General features: G+C 34.5%; 1 pseudogene; it reads right to left on the minus strand.

The window, feature by feature from the left end:
• Positions 1–2871: 2871 nt before the first annotated feature.
• On the minus strand, positions 2872–14568 carry LOC113046468 (uncharacterized; annotated as a pseudogene).
• Positions 14569–16194: the final 1626 nt, after the last annotated feature.

The following is a 16194-nucleotide window of genomic DNA, read 5'->3' on the forward strand; positions in this document are numbered from 1 at the left end:
AACCTTGATTTGTGCTTCTTTTTTAAAGGACGAGTCAAAATGTATTTTGTGGTAGAACAAGGCAGAGGCCTATTCAATTTCCCCCCAAAAAATTTTTTTAATTAATTTAATTAAATAAATCTCCATTTGATGACTTTTGAAAGAAATAAAAAAAAACATTGTTTAGCAATGTTTTGTTACAAGGCGAATCTGTTGGTCAGTCTAAGTCTTTTTAATACCATCCCACTGGATTTATTTTCATGATAACATTCGACGAAGGGAACCATCTGACTGGTTGACTGGCTCATTTTGTCATAATGACTTATCTAGGGTGGATGAAGTCCTGGGCACAAGCCCCGGCAACATGGCTGCTTGGCTCGCAATATGGCAGCGGGGATTATTAAAACTAATAGATTACCTGCCAACCAGAATGAAGACAAATGGAGGCGGCTGCATCACTTCAAGGTTGATTTTTATTTTTTATTTTTTTTTTCGTGTGCCGTTTTTCAACTGACGCTGCATAGCTGTTATCGGTGAGCTAATGAAAGGTATTTTTCCTCACATGTGAGCACAGGTGATGCGGTTTAGGATCTAGTGAAAGAAAAGCCCTTTTTTTTCAAGCCATGAGTGTTTGTTTGTGTGTGTGTATGTGCGTCTTCTGTGCCCTTCAAGACGACGACGATAACGCAATTAGTCATCGATCTCTTGTTGACCTCCCATGGAGTCCTTATCAATTTGTAATAACTTCCATGTGCACTTCTAATGCAATCAAGAGGCGGTCTGTGAAAAGCACAGCACAGGAACGTCCATCTGAGTTCCCACAGAAACCAATCACAGCTAATTGGTAAGAAAAACAAAGCTGATGACAATTTAGACACCAAAATCCTGGTTTTCGCTCCAGCCGACTCATCTGTTAGAGGGGCTAGAGAACACTGCAGAACTGGACATTGCCTAGAGAAGACCCACACAAAGCCAACTGTTGCTTTTTAAACACCAGTCAAAGTCATTAGGAATTTGTTAGTATAAAGTATGAGGCCTTGATGGTAGAAGGTATTATGAAAAAGAAGTGCACTTAACTGTACTGAATGTGCATTTAAACCTTAAAAACATAGTCATTTTAAAATATTTAAAATACATATAAATTAATTTTGTTTCAATATTTTGTCATTCTTCAGAGTGCACTTATTTTAATGAGCACAAGTACTTGATTAGAATTTCAGCTGTAGAGAGTTAATTAAAATGTTTTTAATTTTCTAACACACACAGACACACACACACACACACACACACACACATATATATATATATATATATATGTGTGTGTGTGTGTGTGTGTGTGTGTGTGTATAGACTACATACATACAAGTTTTAATAAAAATGACTTTAAAGTATATTTTAGTTTGCCTTAAAGATTCTCAGTACATTCTAAACACATTTCAAAAGCAATAGTAGTGAGTTTGAAATTATATGTAAATATGTTAAGGGATTGAACTAATTTAATTTAATATAAATGTAGACTATAATACATTTCTGTTTAATAGCATATGATATCAAATTAAGGGTATACTTTATTTATAGAAATATTTACATCATTTATAATGCCGAGTGCGTTTGTCAAACTTAACCGTTCAAAATTGAACAAACAACTATTTTTGTTCAGTTTATGGGAAGAATCACATATAGCTAGTTTCAAGGAGACATGACCTAAGTTCAAGAAATCTTACCATGGAAACTAACAATACAATATAAGATGCTTAAAAACAGTTATGACTGTGTTGAAATTTGCCTAACCCAGACTAAGCTAAAACTACTATACAGCAGGTTTTTTTAATATTTATATTTTATCATTGCTTCCTCATTTTGTAAATTAAAAACATCTTGGTTTTATGTGTTTAGCAGCTGACCAATTTCTACTTCTCTCTTTATGCCATAGACTGAAGGCTGCATCTCATAATGTCAGAGCAAACAATTAATTTGTGTTGTTTTGAGATAGTCTTGGTTTGAAGGGGGTTATGAATGTTTGCCATTACATGCGCGTCCCGTACACAGCGCAGAGCTAATTGCTCCACCACCCGCTGCATAAATGTGATTCCATTTCTGATAATTGCTCCAAATGTGGTTCATAAACTAATCATAAACCAATTACTTACCATAATTTACCTTAAACCTGATTTCCCTCCTCCACAAATACTAGCTACTCCTCACTCAATATGCTACGAACATGTGCAATAAATGCTACTTCTCCCCCGTCTTTTCACTTTAAGGTTTTGGCAAAAAATCCAACTCTTCTCTCCAGGCCCCGAAATTCTCTGGTAGCACTGGCCTGAACTCTTTCGGGTTACCCTCAGCGTTTGGCCGACATGTTTAATCCCGAGCTGCTTATGACGTCTGGCACATATTTGTCAAATAGGATTTAAGAAATGTTATTCTGTGATGTTGCCGTGGCCACAACCTGCTGGTTCCAAATGACATTTTCAAATGAAGAGAGAGGAGCTGTGCAGAGATGGCACGAAAGCCTCTTGAACGCAAATGCCAACCCACTGGCAACCCATTATTCTGATGCCGAACATCCCGCAGGATAAAAAGCTGGCATTAATTTACTAAAAAAGATTTTTTCTTTTTTTCCCTGGCGCCGTCATTTCTGTCATTATCCTCTGATGTCCGAGGAATGCTTCTCATTAACATAAAATCTTGATGTTTTCTAGATGCCATGACCGGTATTGTGAGGGAAAGTCACCCGTAAACAATTTATAAACAGTAAAGCTATCAGGAAATAGATTTTGCTTTTAATATCGCCGAGCGGCTATCAGAGGACACCACTCAGAACCAGACGGACGTCTGATGTCTGGCAGATTTATGACAGTGTCATGATTATAACTGTCACAGTTGCTCTCAATTACAGGGACACGGTGCAGCCTTCTTCACGCTCAGCCTGCCCATCACTTCTACAGACGTGGACACGTATGTGGGATTGGGATTATAATCTTCTCGCAGGATTATGGAATCATGTGGATTGAGGGGTGAACGGTTAAATGCTAATTCTCTGATGCTCTGCGGTACATTGAGGGGAATGAACCGGGTTTGGGAAAATGGGAGACCAGCACATGTTATTGCAGCATTCCCTTTTACAGCAAACTGAAAAATTAAAGAGATAGTTCACTCAAAAATGAAAATTCTCTCAGTATTTATTCACCCTCATGTGGTTTCAAACCTGTATGACTTTTTTGGTAACATGATTAAATTCAAGATTATATTTTGAAGGATGTTAGTAACAAAACAGATCCGGTTTCCATTTACTTCTATTACAATGGAAGTCAGCATTTATTTATATATATATATATCTTATGTTCTGCAAAAGACAGAAATGCATACAGGTTTGGAATATTGAATTAGGACAGAATTTTCCTTTTTGGGTGCACTATCCCTTTAAATTTACACAGGGTACACACTGACCCTTACAACTGAAGAGATATCAGTCAAAAAATAAATGTAGTCTTTCAATAATCCTGGATCACTGTCACCATTTCCCATTAACTCTTTCACAGCCGTGATAACTTGTAATGCCAGTATAATATGACACAAAGTAGTGATAGCTAAATAATGAAGCCTACAATAAGCAAGAAAAAGATTGCTAGATTTACCCTGCTAAATTAAAGATGAACTACATTACTGAACTCTGTGAAATGGTACACAATCCAAAATGGTCATGAAAAATTTACAACACATGAATAAATAATCAGTGATAATGTATACATATATAATTAACCTTTAGGTATAGGACGAAAACAGGAGATGTAAGGGCGTCTCAGCAAAAGGAGAACTATTCAGTGACAGGATGAGAAAATAATGTTAGTGTTGATTAATTTCGTTTAGAGCTTCTGTATTTGAACACAGATTTTAATGAGTTTACAGTAATAATATTTCAAAACGATCTACAAACGGCAGATCGTGCGCTCCAGAGGACACATAAATATTCAATCCCCCTCTTAAGTTGAGTAAATATCCAAGGAAATGAGCGATGATCTGTGCAGAATAATCGCATGAATCATTTGTTTTTGAGAAACTCGGTTTCTTTCCCTTTGTCATTCCTCTCTCTCTCTCTCTCTCTTTCTCTTACACACACACACACACACGCATATAGAGTCCTGCAGTTAGTTGTTCAAAGTCAATCTCTTTAAGGAACGATAGCGCCATCATGTGTTGATTCAATACAAATATCAACACTCCATCACATCCCCAAATCAGGAGATCCTCAAACCATATAAGACATTTACATTAAAAGAGTCACTCAGTAAATACACTATGCAAAATGAAATCAGAAATAATAAGTACATTATAAATCATAACAATTCAGAATATAAAACCTGCAGGATTAAACCTATGTCAGAATTATGATCTTTTATATCAAATTTAATGTGTGTGTGTGTGTGTGTGTGTGAGCCCTTCTAGCTGTTTGCGGTCTGCTAGCCCTGGCGGGGCCTCTCATGTCCCACTGTTTCAGCATCTGCTCTGTACAGCCCCACACGAGCGCTAAACTTTGGCAGACGGACCGCAGAGAGAGGGGCTCCTGGTCTGTGCTGAAACATGAAAACCACACAGATAAATTCATTTACCAATGACAGCTTTCGTCAGACTGCAGAGAGTGTCATTCTGTGTTATAATGTCGACTGTCGCTATTCGTTATTCAGTGGCCCACTTCTTTGCTTTTAGCCCCATGTTTTGTCCTGTGTTCCAGTCCGAGCTGTTTCTGTATTTTGTGGTTTAAAGCTGCATGGCTGGAGTCTGTGGCAGTTTAACTCAGTTAGTGCAGACAAAATAAAAGTTATGAGTGGAATTTCCGTCTGTGTTCAAGTGACAATATGTCACCCTAATACAGATCGCACACAGTGAACCAGCAGATGGCATTTTTGTTTTTTTCTTTAAAGATAAAATGTGAATGCCATTTTTTCTCATGTCAAAATTGTTTTCCTTGTAAAAAAAGAAATACACTTATGCAATAAGTACACAAATTGACTCATTATGGAAATAATACTGTAAAAGAATATACTTCAGTGTGAACTGAGACAGGAGACCTAAATGCATGTTATTTGTAAAATATATATATGCTTTTAAGATTTGAAGTGCGCATGCAATACAGTTATTTGCTCTTCTTTTTCATAAGTGTTCTATTATACAAGCTTATTATACAGAGACAGCTATAAGACATTGATGATAAATGCTGTGGCATCAAAACATTCATTGCTCTGAATGTTTGAACAGTTTTACTGGCATGACACAGCAATATTAGCTCAGTCAAGGAGCTCTGAAGAATATAGAATAAGTAGATTGTTAACTTGTGCAAGAACCCAGATAAATGTGCTGTTTAAAATCTGCAATCTTATACACTGTGGCATCCAGTTTTTGTGAGCCAATAATATGAGTCATAAATGGAAAATGGTAGAGCAAGGGAAATGACATCATCATGATCCTGATTAGCTGATGGCATCACAGACGATCCTTTACTATGATGTAAAAACCAGGTGAAAGTTAAAAATATAAATCCATTTCATGCTTTTAAGAACCATCCAAACCATTGAGAACTGTGTCGCCTGTGTGCTGTGTAGTGAAGGGTGTCTGTGTGTGCTCCAGCAGCTTCTCTTAGAACAACACCATCATGATCTGAGCAGCACAATCAGTGTCAGTTTCTCTTACAAAAGACATTTTTCACATCATTAAAAATTCTGTAATATTATTTAGTTTTACATTTAATATATAAACTTAGCATATGTGGATGTATTTTTTTTAGTTTACATATTATTAAAATTATTGTTGCCATCATAATATTTTATTTAAAAAAATTAAAATATTATTAAAAAATCTACAAATATACTCTGCTTAGGACAAGTTTCCTTTTTTTCTTATTTATTCACTTAATTTTATATTTCCGTTTGTCTGAAAGGGACAATCTTAAATTGTCAAACCTTATTCCTATGATTTTTTGAACAGTACATAATTACTAATTCAATATGGACATTCACTGGAATTTCAATAATAACTTTTTATACTAAACTTCTTGATGTGCCAGGACCTTGGGTACAAGACCTTGATACTTGTGATAGCACTGTGCAATTTCTTAACATTTTTCACTATCTGATAAAGTTTTTTAATATCTTCCATTTATACGTATTTCCAAATCACCTTTTTGAGAGAAACAGTCCATAAACTCTAATGACCCTGCAATCTCTTTTAACAGAGATTTTTTCAGTTGACTGGATCTATAATAGTCACTGTTTGCACAAAGCAATAAACGTAACTATAATTGAGCTGGTAAATGTGGTTATGATGACATACTTAGGGAAATCTCTGATAATGATACAGAATCAGTTATAAAGGGTCTGTTCACGCACCATGATGAGGGTCAGTAGGAGCATCATCATACCCAGCATCACATATAGATTTCCTATTAGACCCCCGGCCCACAGGGGGCCGAGAATGGGGCTAGCCCCCCGACTGAACTGCACACCCTGAATAAAACCTGCACACACACACACTCACACAAAACACAACACACAGTCTTTAGAATCAGCACATAGTTTTTGAATATTTAAACAGTGACAATATGTGACATCTATACGAACATGAGTGTTACATGTTGTCTCAAAATCTCATCTATCTTTTTCTTCTGTCTCTTTTTGTATTCTCCATATCGTTTATCACCTTGTGTTTTCTCAGCTGTAACCTTAGAAAAGAGGGACACACTGCGACGAAAGGAAGTTCCAGTAACTGCAGGAAGTAACTGCAGGATGGAAGGATGGAAAAAAATGTTGGGGAGTGGATAGACGGATGAATGGATGAAAAGCATAGATAGATGGAAGATGGACATTTATATAGAGGCATGGATGGATGGACAGATGGATGCATATATAGATGTATGAATGAAGAGATAAATTTATAGATAGACAGACAGACGGACAGATAGATAGATAGACAGACAGACAGACAGACAGACAGACAGACAGATAGATAGATAGATAGATAGATAGATAGATAGATAGATAGATAGATAGATAGATAGATAGATAGATAGATAGATAGATAAACTAATAATGCATATCATTGAGTTGGCACCACACTGAGCAGACATATTGTGTCTGTCCATGCCCAGGTGTATGCCAGTTTCTCTGGACGTCTGCCACACACACACACACACCCTGTGGATTGGCCAGAAAGACGAGGCACCAGACACAAGCCATGCTGCAGATGATCAGCACCACCAGCACACGGCTCAGCCAGCGCAGCAGGAAGAAACCTGCAATTACCTCCACCCCACACACACTGTTCCCCAGCTCACCCAAGCCAAAGCACTTCTGCGTCAGAGGGGTCACCGTGGTCTGGAGACGAGAGAACACAGACATCAACCATTCAGAACACCATAGCAACAAGCTTAAAACAACTAATAGCAAATCTTACATGCTTCTGGCAGTGTAAAGTAAATGCAAAAATATAATGTGTCTGACATGTGATTTTTCGCATAGAAATTTGATTTAGTGTGAAAGAATAAAAGATAATGAAAAGGAAGATTATGAACTCTATAACCAGTTTGTCATGTATCTAGGTCAGGCAACCGGCAAGGTAAATGTGTGTCAATTTCAAATACCTGATTATATTAAATCAAAGCTTAGATTAGATTACATTAAATACATTTGTGTTCCTTCTACTGTTATCCTTTATCAATCATAATTGGAAAGACACTATTTATTAGCTCAGATGAATTTAGGACAGTGTTGGGGGTCTGAAAACTGCCTTTCAGAAGCATTGTGCACATTCAGAGCACATCCTGTATATAACTTCACTGTTAGACCTTACCAGGTTTTTTTTACAGTAAAATACTGGCAACACTGTTGCCAGTATTTTGCTGTAATGAATCTTTAACAGTGATTAACTGGCAACAGTGTTGCCAGTATTTTACTGTAACTGAACCATTACGGTGACTAACTGGCAACAGTGCTGCCAGTTATATACTGTAAATAAAGAATTACAGTGAATAACTGGCAGGAGTGTTGGCAGTTATTTACTGTAATTACACAAAACCACTCAGTATAATACTGCATATAAATTTACTGTATATAATATTTGTGTAACACCAGAATGACAATATTTTTATTTAATTTTTTTTTCTTTAAAAGAGAATGCATATAAAATGTTCATACAAATATATTTTATTCATTTGGGAAAAACAAATACATAACATGAAATATATCGCAAAATTTAACAAATCAGAACATATACTAAAATGAAAAAAAAAACCACACACACACAAAAACAACCACATTATCTATAGAATTGGCTAAATAACATCTTACAACATCAGTAAAAATATAAACAAAATACAAGTATTCTTATTTCCTTAACAATATAATAACAAAAGTAAAATAAACAAACAACAACGCCAGTGTATGTTAGTAAGTTAATTAATCAAGCATATTTTCAATAAAAGCAAATTAATGAAATCAATATTTACAAAAAAATTATAACCAAATAGAAATAATGTTTTCTTCCTTTACAATATTACACACACACACAAAATATGTAGTGCCAAAATATAATACTCAGTCACCATTGACCCACATGTTGTTCCAAACCTGTAATAATTCAACAAAAATGTAATTACCAGTTTATGTCTTTATAATGAAAGTCTTAAGAAATACTTCTTTTGCTTACTTAATCATATGTTTTCTATTTAAATTCACTATGGCTCTGCAAAAATTTATGGTCATGTGGATTCACATTTTGAACCTTTCTTAAAAAAGAAAAAATTAATTAATTAAATACCTGTATTATGAGAACCAAGTACAACAACAAATACATACTGGCAAAAAAGATATTCCTTAATTAAAACCATGATTGGACATAACGATTTTTAACACTTACCTTTGAATAAGCTCAAGTGTGGCACTGGCTGACTCCTGGTACCCAATATTAAAAAAATAAAAGCAACCAAAAAGCGCAGAGAGTGCTGCAGCAAAATCCAGCTTCTCTTCAATGCAATGTGTCACTTTCCCCTCAATGCTGACCATCCACTTAGATGAGGTTAGAAGTTTATCTCCTGAAAAATGAAAAGTCACCCTAAAAACTGCAAAGAACATATAGGTTGTTTACTATATGTTTTATGCTTACCATGATGAGCCTTGGTGTGCTGGTAGGGTTTGCTCAGTCTCTATTGAAGTTTCCTTGAAAACAACATTATTTATTTATTTATTTTAATAAAAATATTACTCAGCAAAAACGTAGCAATGTTCCCTTTAAAAGGGTTTATTTTTATAGTTTTATTTAATTATTTAAATAAAATTAGTGCATTAAAGGGAGTGAGCAAACTTTTCTACCATCTCATATGAATTTGCAAGTGGAAGCACAGCTCTGAAAAATTACAAGCCACAAATGCACACCCTAGGACCTGACAGTGGAGGTTCGCCTGTGGATGCCTATGTATAAAGTTATCTTGTTTTTATGACTGCCTGTGATTTCTATGCATATGAGACCTAAACGAGGAGAATTTCTTAAATGTACAAGGGAACTTCTGCATTCCACAGGCATATTGAAAATTTGCTCTATGTTGGTGTCTTTTTATATGTGCATAAAAAACACTAAGCTGGTGGAAAGGCACATTGCACAGTTTGCATCTGTACATTGTGGCAAATGTTGACTAACCAATTAAATGAATAAATAAAAAATTACTAAATAAATAAACAATCTGAGTTGGTAAATTTTTGATCAATTCAATATTTTGCAACACCAAGGGATGTCACTCAAAGTTTTGAAGAGAGGCTCAAAACTCAGCTAACCATATAGCATTCTGGAAACAAAGGAAGTCCAAGAACAAATAATAACGACAAAATAATTTAACTTCACATAAAGTATTCTAGAAACCACACTTATATTTGAACAGTTTACTTACTCCTTGTGTAAGGTTCCATTTAAAGGCTTAAAAACGTGAAAATGTCACAGCTGGTTGACTAACAATGCACGCTGAAAAGTAAACAAATGACTTGACCTCCAGGCTGCCTTAAAGAGGCAACACCTTCACTTTTAGGACAAGGCAGTCAGTGCGTGTGTATGTGTGTGTTAATGCATATTGCATAAATCCTTGGTTTCTGCCTGAATATGTGTACACTTCACAATATAATGTGGCATAATGCACTTGAGTAGTGTTGGAGGACAGTAATTTACTGATTAATGTTACAGTTGGTACCTGTAATGGGTACATAGAGTAATTTACTGTAATTTATTATTTGAGCTGCATAAATTCTTAAAGATGCACCTCATATTACAGTAAGATATTGTTCCCAAAAGATACAACAAAACACTGGCTATTTTACAGTTATTTACCCTAGAAAATACAGCAAGGGTTAACAGTGTTCATCATAAAAGTATTATTATTATACTTATTTAAACTACCTTATAGAACAAGGGATACACATTTTTTACAGATATTAGCTTCAGACTTATGCTTAAAATTCTCCAAATATTGGCCACATAGTACGTGATTATTTAGATTATTGTTATTATTAAATGAAGTACAAGTCAAAATAATTGTATAATTTTATAATTTTACACATTTTAGCATGTTGTATGATGAGCATGATGTTAACAGCATGTTTTAACATGTTGCTAGGCTAGCACATTTTGATGTTAACATTTCAGCATATTGCTTACATTCTTTTAGTGTGTTTAACATGTTAATATGCTGCTGTCATATTTAAACATGTTGCTAGTAGATTTTAGCATTTTGTTGCTCACATATTTCTAACACATTTAAGCACATTGCTATACCATGTTTTACACATTTCTAGCATCTTAGCATTTTCTAGCATGTTTTAACATGTTGCCATTATGTTGCTAGAAGCCTACACTTATATTTTAATGTTACTTCCATGGTGTTAGTGTTTTTTACATGTACTATATATGACATGTTAGTGTGTATTCATTGATTATTGTGGTAAATGACGTCAAGTTGACCATGCGTCAGCACATTTCTAACAGATTTTAAAACATTATAATATGATTTAGCATGATTCAACACATTGCTAGCATTTCCCAAGCTAGGCTGATCTAGATATGTTTTAGTTGCTAATAAGTGTTTTTATCTCCTATAATCATCTGACAACAAGGCACTGCCACTGGTGCTACCTTGAAAAAAGTAGATGGATGATGCTCCTGATGAATTTCACCGCAAGTGCTGTCTGACTGAAGAGAGTGATGAACTGAGCGGTGAGGAGAACCACCACCTCCTCCCTCAGAAACTCTAGAGAGAGAGAGAACGTTATAGATCTCAGGCATTTCAAAGCTGCCAAGACAGGATTGAATATAAAGGAGATATCTACCATGCACATACACACGCAGACACACTGCAATCGTAGAGCAAAGACAGAATGAGCTGATCGATGAAGCTTTTTCAGGCCACTACTCTCTCAGATTAGCACCTCGGATACAACAAAGAAGGAATCAATGCCACACCAACTTAAAATCCTCTGCCAAAAAATAAAGACAGCACTTTTGTCATTTGATAATAAACACTGGGCTTCACCTTGACTGGCACTGAAGATTTCAAAGGCGTCAGAGGTGTCTAGAGAGGGGGAATCTGGAGGAGAAGGTGGGAGTTCAGATGAGAGCTGGGTCTCAGTGTGTTCTGGGCTGGCAGAGCCGTATGAGTCCTCTGTTGCAGCCCTGTTTTCATCTTCCAGACTCACAAGGGGATCATCTTCTTCATCTCTGACCTCTCTGATGGGCATGTACTGCACAGGGAAGGAGTCCAGTGGTGGGATGTCCCAGTACAGGACCATTAATGCATACTTTATAAGCACTCACATCTCAAATATGAGGAGCTAGGTCAAAAAGAGAACAGGGCCAGCAATACTGAAATAAACAGGCCAACTTACATAAAAGGGCTTAAAAATTACAAACAAATAAATAAATAACTGGTTAATCAAAGAACATGTCTAAGAACATGTCATGTCATAATTTAGATATTTTTTTCTTATATATATCTTTTAATTTATTTTATTTAATATTATTGAATTTAATTAAGCTTAGTGTAGTCTAATTAGTTAATATTAAAGTTTGATTAATGTTTTAATAAACGCTGAATTTAACATTATAATTAAAATTACTAAATGCTTTAGGAGTATTTGATAGAATTTATTGTAATGTGTTACCATTTTATATTATTTCACTTTTCTTTTCTTTTTTATTATTTTATTATTTTTTGTATCACAGTAAATTTAAAGATAAAAGTAGAAGAAAAAAAAATTTTTTGGGAGTGAAATATCAGTTGGAGTGTCGGACATGTCTCTGTTATTTGATATAATAATACAAACTCTAATTATGATCTGAATCATGTCTGTTACATTTGAAAACATCCAAAATGTGCAGTGTTACCATGCTGTGTCAATCATGTGCCACATAATGTGTTCAAGTAAATTAATAAGAAATGAGCCAAAACAGACAAACCCAGGTGAGGTGTACGTATTTACCACAAATGGACCCAGTTTGAAAACACACAATCTTAGAAAGATATTGAAAGCAGAACCTCAAAGTAAAAATGCACAGTGTCTAAATATAACATGGGAGAAAGAACTTTTGCCACTTATTATGTAGATCACTATCTCACCGATCAGAAGTGACGGCATGCCATGACAGCTGCAAAGACTCTTGCTCGCTCATCAGGGAGAGTAGTACGTGTGAGGAACCCAAAAATTGAGGAACCAGCTCCTGCTCCAATACCTGATGGAAGAATGAAGTAATTTATATGTGGTGTGCTCTGCATTCAAAAAAACTTTTTTTAAATATCTAAAATAAAATAGAATTTGTATGTTGTGTACAGAAAACAAATACAGTTTTATTAGGACTTGTAGGAACCCTCCACCTCCCCCAGCTCCACCTGTCTGCTACTGGAATTATGTATAACTATTCATGCAGTATCGGCATATCTTAAACACACACATGGACAAAAGTATTGTGACATACCTCTTTATCACTAAATTCAAGTGTTTTAATCTAACCTATTTCCACTGGTATATAAAATCAAGCAGCTAGCCATGTAGTCTGCTGTGAATTTTAGCATTGATACCGGGGAAGGTTGCAATCTTTGCAATAAGTCAGTTCATGAAACTTTTCCCTGCTACAATATCTTCTCTTTTGACCTGGCCTATGTGCTACTCAACTTCAGCACATATATGGGCTACATTTGTGTAAGTGCAACCACTCAAGCTAATTAAGTTTTGTTTTAGAGTTTCCAAAGTCTTCATATGTTTTAACACAATTTTGTTCCATACCATACAAATAAGTGACTTTAAGCAATGGTGTTTGGTAGCACTTTACTAACCCTGAACCTACTCCTAAACCTAACCCTACCCCATGTAGTTACCTTATATTACCAGAACTTTCTTAGATAAAAACACTGCAAGTACACTATAAGTACATGTAAGTACACTAACTGTAAAATAAATTGCAACCTGGTGTTCAATAGGGGTTGAATATAACAAAAAAATTTAAAATCTTATAACTCAAAATTATTACATTATATATTAACATCACCACTTTTAATAGGATACCAAACTGTTATAAATGCAATTTCTTGTAAAACGCTTACATTTGTAAATGAATACAGTCTCTTGGGGGTTGAATACTTTTGACCGCAATTGTGCGTGTGTATATATATTTTATATTTTTATATATTTTATGCACTTAATTATACATAATAGATTCATACATCTAAACGAGTTCTTGTGTCTGGTCAGGATGATTCAACACTGCAGTAATTACAATCTAATGAGAATCATCAGTCAAACAACAGTTCTCTCTGTTAGTATCTGTTTGATGTCTCAAATTAGATTAATGTTGATGGTTTGCACAACAGGAGCAGAGAAGTTCACAATCAAACAAAACTCATTAAGACTAATAAAACAGTGCAACTTTAAAATATACTCACCTGCAACAAGATGGCTGGACAGAAGAAGCCATTTCGAAGATCCCATGAAATACACAAAGTTTCCTACCGTATAAGACAAGTGTGTTGCAATGAGCAAACAGATCACAGCTGCACAAGAACAAGGGATATCTGATCTCTTTCAAAACCCACATCAAATTATACATCTCCATTCTACAGCACTGAGCCACAATTTCCAACACATTGGAGAAGAGGATGATGTTCTTTGTAGTTATGGTCTTGTCTGACCAGTGACCAACCATTGGACCAGACTCCAGCCCACTGAAGCTGAACGCAGACAGACCCAAGCCAAGAAAATAAGATGGTGCCTCTTATAACTGCAGATATCGCCATATAACGGGCAGAATGACAGCTGGGAGAGAGAGAAGACAATTTAAACAGAAGATGTGCAAAATACAATCAATACATTCACCATTTACACATTAATACAGTTTAAGGCTTTCTCGAGGATATTAAGCACTATCGATTCAAACAAGCAATCTTGCTGCATGGATTTTTTTGTATTAGGAAGAAAAGAAAATATAAAATATACCATATTTACTTATTTACTTAACATATTTCATGCCACTCAAAAGAAATATCAATCCAGTAGTCAGAAAAAGCATAGTGTTTCTTTAGGTTATTTTCTTAGCACTTGATCATTCCTCTTCCTCATGGTCCAATTATTTTAACGAGACGGATGATGTTCTCCATTACTGGCTCTGGTATGTAACCTTGTCTTACTGTAAGCTATATCTCTTTTTTTGTTGGTCATTGCAAATTAACTTAAAAGAAAAACTTAAAACCATGTGTTGCTGGTGAGTTCGGGAAAGACTATAGGGGAAATAAACGGGGCTCAGACACTTCCAGGAGTCTCTGTACACAGAACAAGCACCAGAGATCTAGTGTAACCTGTGGGCTGGGATCCATTATATTTCATGTTCAGGTGAAGTGAACTATAATTCTACTTCCTTAAAGCTGTATCTTCACTACTTTGGATTGTTATTAGAGAAATTCAGCTAATTACTTACTGACAATGATATATATTTATGCAGGGTGGCATTTCATAATAACTTCATTAATTAGCCATTAAGAGACATTAGCTTAGTTTTTATTATTGGACCACTAACAAAATGTAATATGGCATTGCAATGAATTTTTGACACATGGAGGTTTGTATAATCATATCGTGGTAATCATATCAAAGTACCTTGATTTTACCATCTGCTACCATCAATGTACCTTTTTATAAGGGACCTTAGAAATTTAATAATAGTTTGATTTCTATATTTAATCACATAATTTATTTGTTTTTGAATGTATCTTCCCTTGTGAAAATAAGTGTGCTTATTTGCATTAAATGTGCACTTATAGTGCACTTATAAGTGTATTGTTAAAAAGACTGTATACTTACACTACAGATTATAATATTTATTAAATAAAAGGCTACTTAAAGAGGCTATGCTTGAATACATGACTGTTTGCTTTAGAGAAGTACACTTTTTTGTTTAATAAGTTTAAACTTATATTTTATTAATTTTATTACATGTATTTGCTCATTTATTTATTTAAATGTATTAAATGTATCTTTCTGAAATGTTTAACTACACATATATTTAAATACATGACATACTGTACAGGATTCAACAGAAATTAAAGCATAAGCATATTTTAGTTTACCATAAATTCTTGTCAGTACATTTGACAGTACACTTAGGTTACTTAAATTATTAAGTAATTATTAAATTAAATACAAAGATATGCTGATTGCATGTAATAAATGCTATAATATGTTTAATAATATACATTTTAATTAAGTTTCGAATTAACATGCAATTAAATGTTCGGAACCCTTGCATTCAGTTTGCACTCAAGAATATTCTTTTATTAACGTGTAAAGTATTTTATTTTCATATTTAGTATCCTAATAAGAATTATGCAATATTTGTTAATGACTTCTTAGAACATTTGTTTTAAAAAATCTTCCTGTTCCGTGTTTTGCATTTAAAATTCAATACAAAATTTGGTAACTCTTTATTTTAAGGTGTCCTTGTTACACATGTTACATGTACTTATTTTTATAATAACAATAAATTATGCATATACATGCAAGTAACCATAATCCTTACCATATATGATGTACATTTAGTTAATTCATATTACTCGGTACATAAACATATAATTACACTGTAACAAAGACACCTTTAATTAAAGTCCAACCCACTATTTAAACCAATATCACTTTTGTTGTC

The sequence above is a fragment of the Carassius auratus genome, chromosome 27, assembly GCF_003368295.1.
Source record: "Carassius auratus strain Wakin chromosome 27, ASM336829v1, whole genome shotgun sequence".
Classification (NCBI taxonomy): Eukaryota; Metazoa; Chordata; class Actinopteri; order Cypriniformes; family Cyprinidae; genus Carassius; species Carassius auratus.